This window comes from Anopheles aquasalis, chromosome 2 (genome assembly GCF_943734665.1).
Source record: "Anopheles aquasalis chromosome 2, idAnoAquaMG_Q_19, whole genome shotgun sequence".
Lineage (NCBI taxonomy): Eukaryota > Metazoa > Arthropoda > Insecta > Diptera > Culicidae > Anopheles > Anopheles aquasalis.
In genome coordinates, this window is record NC_064877.1 from 34,722,501 (window position 1) to 34,730,000 (window position 7,500).

Here is a 7,500-nt window from a genome sequence, read left to right on the forward strand (position 1 = left end):
TACCGATCGACACCGATGGCTTCTAAGCATCGCGGGTGGTGCATCGATGAAATGAAAAGAAGCTCAAAATGGGAGGGAAACCAACAGAAAGGCGGAGACAGAGTGGAGCAACAAAAAAAAAACAAACCGGACATGAATTGAACGGCAGGATGGCCCGAATGGCGTTTAATGTTCGTGAACGGAGCGCGCACAGCGATGCCGTCGTCTTAGTCACAAGCATCGCGCTCTGTGCGCTGGTGCTGACCTGATAATGATAAATGGTCAGCGTCAAACAGTGCCACCGCAGGACATCCAGAGCAGCATCGGATGCCCGGTTTGCTAGTCCGGCCTAGCGCACGGAGCACAGCGGTGGCTCGGTTTGTGATTTTTGAAAAGGAACACATTTCTTGGCTAATAGCCAGATTTTTTTCTAAAGACCAAAACGCAGTGGAACCCTAGGGGTATGCCTCTTACACTCACCTAACGGATGAGATTTGACATTTAAGAAATACTTTCTCACAAACTCCCAAAATTCGAAGGTTTGGTTGTAGAAAAACGTTAACGAAAATTAAAACCAAACGTCAACAATGTCATCGATGCTTGTCGTGCATTTCCCCGACCGATGATGATGTTGATTGATTTCGCTTGCATCATCAATCATCGCACGGACGCTTCCGTTTCCGTGGTTCGCCTTCACATTGTTTGCTACATTTTAAATTGATTCTCCGTGTAAGAGCCTGCCAAATATATGCCCGTACGTCAAGAAGTTTCTCATTTTCCAGCTCCAGCGTTGAGCTACCGAGGCTAACAGATCACCTTTCAACTGCTGGCAGCAAACGGTGTCAAGTAAAACCTTTTCGCCACTAGCTTTCTCGCTTGTGCGCCACTAGGTTTCGGTGATGTTTGCCAGCCGTTTGCCGGACTGCAGACGGAGTGCATCGTCGTTTCGGTTCGGTCGGTTCGGTACACCGGAGCTCGAGGTCCATTACCTTCTGGACTGTACGATGTGCGGTACACATCATCATCGTTTGTCTGAGCGTCGACCTTGCTTGTGTACAGCAAACATTCCTCCGGGATGGCTCCAACAAAACGAAAAACGAAGCACTTTAACCGCTGCGGACCACCGACTGGAACGCTGTTTGCTGCTTCTTTTCGGTTGCTCGACAGTTTGTTGGTTGGTTGGTTGGTTGGTATTTTCAAAGAAAAGAAACGTCACGGAGGTCAAAGCTAACACCTTCGGCCTTCGGTGTGGTGTGGATGGTTTACTTAATTAAAATTACTCGCTCGCCGGGTAGGGCCGGCCAGGACATGGCATCGGGGACGCTAACCAGCCGCTAAGAATGAACCCCGACCGACCACCGCAGGAGCTTTCGGAAGACGGTCTGACGGGCACAATACGCGTGGTATACCGCGCCAGCGGACGTGCGATTTCGAGAACGAGATTTTGGCCCCTATTATTCGCCATTCCAACCATCTCTGCCCAGTGGCCTTCGTTTCTCAAGGTCCAACCGCGGAGCGAGCTTGAGCTCTGCCACGAGCAAAACTTTTAAATCATCCATTAGCCAAAGGGGAGTCCACCGACCGACCGACCGACCGACCGGCTGCCTGCACCATCGAGCCCCAAATGATAGTGAGCGTGCGGAGCGAGCGAATAAGATGCGAAAGGCATTATATTAGAAATATGTTGTACGTTAGTGAGTTTGGCCCCGTGTCTTCCTCCCTTTTTTCTTGTGCTATTTTTCTTCTTCTTTTCTTGTTTGTCTTATTTCGTGTTTCGTGAGACCCCCTGGTTTCTTGCGAGAATCTGCTGGCCCCGGCCCCTGGACCGTGGACTAATTTTAAACAGTTGGAAAAACTGTTGTCCTACTGCGGGAAGATCCTACTGCAAACCACGGAGCCCAGCGGCTATTTGGCAGCGGCCCGCAATTGGTCCGATCCGCTGGTGTATTTGTTCCGAACCCAATGAACCCACGAACCGGCCGGAGATGGCAGATCGCAGGCCGGAAGAAAGGAAGAACACAGAAGCAGCAATAACCGCAAGTTGTTAAAACATTCTTCTGTTGCTGTGGCCACACGGACCGGGAGGCTGTTTACTCGCAGTGTGTTCGTCCGGTTCATTCGAGAAACATAATCGTTCTGTTTACGGTTTGTGCTGTTTGTCCGGTGGTCAACAACAGACGTGAGGGAGAGCGAACAAACGAGACCGAAAACGATAGAGAAAAAAAGGACCACACCAATTCAATGCTAATGTTGGGCAGAAGCAAAACCATTACCGCTCCGCGATTGTGGCCAAATTTACAATATTATCGCATCGAATGGACACTAATTGTCACACGATAGAGCTCGATTTACGATTCTTTTGAGTTCGAATTCCTTGTCCTTGTCCGCCCGCCGGGGGACGAGGGGCTCGGAGCGGGTGCTACTTGTTGGACGGGCTCGATAACAGACCCTTCTGCATTGTGTTATTGCAATTAGAGGACGCGACACGGGCGGGCATTATTATTCTATCGTTTGCCGTTCGCTTGCGTAAGCTCCCTTGATTGTGATTCACAATATTTACTTCGAACGTGGGTTCAAACCGTTTTTCTGACTTAATTCAATTGTTCGCTCGCACCCTAAGCACCTATTACTTGTGGCAACAGATGTTACGTTGCGTGTCTTGATTTATTTTCACCAGCTTAATTACTTAATCTTACGCTCAACCAGTGCCTGTAAGGTATGAAGAAAAAAAAACATTCAATTGCCCTGTACTAAAAAGGGTCCTGACACCGTTTAACCTTTCATGGCGAAGGCTTAGGCGAGAGCGCTGAGTGAAGCGCTCAGGGGATTTATTTTTCTGACACCTTCTAGCATCGAGCCAGACCCGTCAATCAACGCTCCGGAGCGATTAGGTAGTAAAACAGGGGAGGTGAAAGCAGACTTCCACTCCGCTCGGTCGCGTTCATTAAGTGAAACAAAACCTCGATCTCAAGCATGCCGAAGCTCAACCCAACCATGACCGTGTGCGGCCTATAAACGCTGTGCATATGTGCGTAGTGATTGTAGATGAGGCTGCAAATCTCTTCCTTATATTAGCGCTGATGGCGTTGCTACTGATGCTCACGCTGATGGAGATGCTATTAACTGCTGCGGGCGTGATGGCACAGGGCAACGTTTTAATCATGTCCTGTCGTCGTCGTCGTGGTCGTCATCGTCGTTTATCGCACAAGCACGGACGCTTCAACCTTCATTGTCAGTGGGCAGTGGACCGGTGCGACCGATGCCGTTCGCTCGGGTCCATCAGTTCAGCCCATAATGAGTTCCGGTGTGAAGGGTTGTCCCGGTGCATAATTAATACATATTTGTTTTCGCGCCAGCATAAACTGATTTATGCTGGAAACTGAAACTCGAACGTGGAATGGGGCAAGTGACGGCTCGCATCACACCGATGATACGCTCTGTACACTCACCAACCATGTCCTTCAACCCTCGGGGACCTTTCAATCGGTTGAAACTTTGCTGATAGAGCGACAATATTGTGATCACCAAAATGGATTAATAATGGAAACTTTGTCAAACAATAAAACATGTTTTCACGAACCCAGATACTCCATTTTTGTAGCTCTACCTTCTTCACTACAGGATACTGTGAAAGGCATGGAAGCAGCAACGCCATCAAGAAGTGCCACGAAGGACACTTTTCTTTCTACTCGCGGTACGATCACTCGCCATATTAAATTGCCTCTCCATTATGCCATCAACAACGCCACGGCGCGGGGTGGAGGAGGAAGCCCAACTCCAGATGCCCAACCAGCAGCCAGCAGCTGGGGTTTAGCAAGCCATTGCAAGCCATTACAGCGGCTCCCGCGGTCGAGGATCCCGGTCGTTAACGGTGGAGCACTAGGAAACTTGGAAATTGTCACCATTCTCATGTATGAGGTGCTTGCAACCATATCGACCAACACCACCAGCAACAGCAGCAGCAGCAGCAGCAGCAGAAGCTGAACAGAAGAGCTCCTGGATGAGAACGATGAGCGTAGAACAATGGCCACATTTTCGCACCTCGCACGGCTAAACAATACGCCCGCTATTAAACACGCAGCCTCTCCGCGCCCCCCCCCCCCCCCCTGCAGCGTCGACATGAACACGACACTCACTCACACATAACGCAGCACACATACACATACCGCCCAGGCGGTGGGAGGTAACCCCGCATTACCTCAAATAGGTAATTTCCATTATCCACTTAGGGAGTGTGCGATCCATTTTGTCGCGCGAGTCAAGCGTCACCATCGTCACACCGTTACACTCACCCGTACCGCACCCAAGTGTAATCATTTTTAAAGCACACATACACCCCGGAACACACATACACACATGCCATGCGAAACATCACACGCAACACCGTAATGGCCCCCCCAAAAACCAGGAGGGGCCACCTTCGACGAGGCGGCGCGACGCGACAAGATATGTAAATGGTGCGCCAAACGATGGTGCTCTCCATCAACCCGGGGGTTTACCGGTAACGGTGTGGCCATAGCACGAGCGTGGCCCAAGCTGTGCCGTGCGCTGAAGTTGATGGTTCCCCCCGGAGCAAGTATCGAAGGACCCGTGCGCGACGACGACCACGACGAAATCCGTCGTCCAATTTGTGTGCGGGCGGCGTAGGTGTGAAAGTTCAATTCCCTCGTTCACGAAAGGGGTTGAATGTGGTCCCCAAACGCACGCACATCAACACACAGACACACAGACAGGCGTCCCGGGAGTAAATCGGCGCACCGGAATCCGGGGTACGGCACCCTTCCCTTCGACCACACACTCGTCACTCGCCACTCGTCATCGTTGGTGGTCGGTTGTCATCAACCTTAACGCTCGCATTGTGTGCCTATGGTGCCGCACCACATAATCGAACCGAGATGAACTACACATTCCACCGTGGCCGGCCCCCAATGCCCGAACTAGCCCCCGGCCCATCCCACCAAACCTTCCCTCTACGAAAAACTCAATTTTCCACGGAACACGTTACCACGAGGAGCGCACACGCGGTCCCGACGTACCGATGAGCGTTTGGGGACTGACGGTAACGTAACCCATCCGTACCCATGGAGGAGCGAACCAGAACTGACCTTCCAGCATCCAGCATCCACGCGAATACCGTCGTTCCATCGGTTCCGCGGCTGCTGCTGCTGCTGCTGCTGCGGGTGCTGCTGATGGTGCTGATGATGATGATGATGATGATGTTGACCGAGCCAAACCCAAAACAATCGAGGTCATCGTGTGCCGTGTCGTTGAGGAAGTGGTTTTCGTTGAGTTTGCGCCGTTCCGTTTGCCGGTTAGTTCGGTTCACTCGAGACCGTGTTCGGATCTCTTTCGGGAGATGAAGATGATCGTAGCCACATCCTTATCATCGTAATTTTGCCTGAGATGAACGTCTTGAAGGAAAGGATAGAGGATGAATACTAGACCGTGGGGCGCTCGAGGAGAGATGGAAAAGCTGGGGATGCTGGGTTAAGAACGTTCTTGGCCATCACTTGATTCACGTTCCTTTTCACTTCCTGCGTACGAGTGTGCGTTTCGTTGGCATTTTTTACTCTCCGCAGCACCGGAAAGGGCTCGAGTTGCCACGTGTGTCCAGTGGCAGCATCTCTTTGGTGCTCCTGATACGTTCACCAAAGGTAAGGGGCAGTTGAACAGAGCACCAGCAGAAGACGAGCCACAGTAGGCATTGTCGCCATCGTTAAGACGCTAGACGCACCGGTTCGGAGAACGAAGGAGGCGCCTCTCGCTGGGGGAGCGCCTGGAATGGAATGGAAGGTGTGCCGGAACGTTCCCTCGCTCCATCACTCTCCCTAACACCCTCTTCAGCATGTGTTGACGTGCTGGGCATCCGCAAAAAGTGGGCACATGATGTCATTCAATACATCAATGGGCGCGTCAAATGCCACGTTCCGTACCGTACCGTGCGCAACGCATCGCTACGGTTACCGTGGAACGCACACACTCCACTGGCACACTCGCTCAGCATCGGCATCTCGGGAGGAATTTCCACTCCAACCTTCCAAAGTGACGATGACGACGAGGCTGATGATGATCAACCTGACTTACTTCAGTAGCGGCGGTGGCGGCGGCGGCGGCGGCGGCAACGGAGAGTGATAATTTCCAGCGCAAAAGCGCGCGTTTGACGCGTGACGTTACTGGTGGTGCGCGTAGAACGGGAATTCTTCTCTTTTATCACCGTTCCACACCCTCACGATTGTGGGTGCAATTTGTCAGTAAACAGTTAATTTGGAGGCTAGCGAATTTAATGATTTGCGCGAACGCCTGGAGCGGAGCAAGTAAACGAGGGAAAAATGCGCTGGAAAAGGAGCATGGCGTCGAATGGCGTGTGCGTCGTTTTGTCGGCGTTTGCTTTGCAACTCTTGGAACGACTGTAGCATATGATTTAAAGCATCAGGATGACATGTTTTACATACGTTTCCAAATTACGACATCCTTTCGATTCCATGTCCTTTCGTCTTGGTTTTTTTTGTTCGGATTCCTGCCTGCAAACCTCTGCCGATCGATGACATTAAAGGTTTTCCTGGCGTAGTGTGGCGGGGTTTCCCAGAATGCTGTTGAATATTTATGTCTTTTGCCACCACCTTCCCTCCCCGGCTTAGGGCAGCCTCTTCACCATCCTGTGCTCTATCGGTGTAACTCGCTGTCGAGCCGTCGTGGCAAATGTGGCAAACGGCATCCGAAACACAAAACGTGTGGTAAACTGTTATTACATATGTAACATGACACTCTGTTAGCTGCTTCAAGTTCCTTGCATCTCCTGGTACCGAGTCATACGCGAGCCAAGGGTTTTTTTTTTTGGGGGGGAGAAGCGAAAGGGTAAGGTGGTAAGAACAAGAGATACAGACTAGGTATAGAATCGCGAGTGAACCGAACGCCCCGGGAGAATGGACGCTGCTCTAGAGGTGGTGCTGCCGAGATCGGTTACACTGCTCAACGGTGTACCGGTGTTATTGGCCAATGTTCCAATTCGTTTCGTTTCGTTCACCACCAAAACCTTGTTGCCGATCGACGGTTCGAATGGATCGAAAACTCGAGCGAGTTTCAGACGAGGCACTGGGAGTTTTCCTTTTTCCCTGTGAAGCTTTTCACTTGCAGCACCGCAGACAACCGAGCGAACGAGCTCGAGCGCGCGCTTCTTTCGGGGAAATCCTTTCGCCTTGAACCCTGGCCCGGAGTCCAAGTGTTATTGAAGGGGAACCGCATGGCCCAGTTTCTTCCCAGAGCAGAGTTTACGGGACCATCGAACAGCGGTGCGCGCCTGTGGTGCTCTCTTCAAATGAAATTATGATACAGCGCACGGTGCCATGATGGGAACCTAATCAGCTGGCCAAAAATCAAATCATCTAGTGCCGAGTTCCAAGAATTCGGTGCCAGCATGGGAGGTCCAGAAGCAAAATGTTTAAATTCAATTTTCACAACCTGCCCCGTGAGTTTGGCATTTGACCTGGGGAGCCTCAACCTGAAGAGCCAGGTCCATTTTGA

General features: G+C 51.3%; 1 protein-coding gene across 3 annotated transcripts in view; it reads right to left on the reverse strand.

The window, feature by feature from the left end:
• Positions 1-5,058, reverse strand: part of LOC126581539 (uncharacterized) — a 13,843-nt gene extending 8,785 nt beyond the window's left edge. Inside the window, exon 1 of one of the 3 annotated variants that reach the window (XM_050245257.1) lies at positions 4,985-5,058. The gene's annotated coding sequence lies outside the window, so the exon portion shown is untranslated. The remainder of the gene's footprint in view (positions 1-4,984) is intronic. The other 2 variants (XM_050245256.1, XM_050245258.1) reach the window with 2 other exon arrangements.
• Between the last annotated feature and the right edge of the window lie 2,442 nt (positions 5,059-7,500).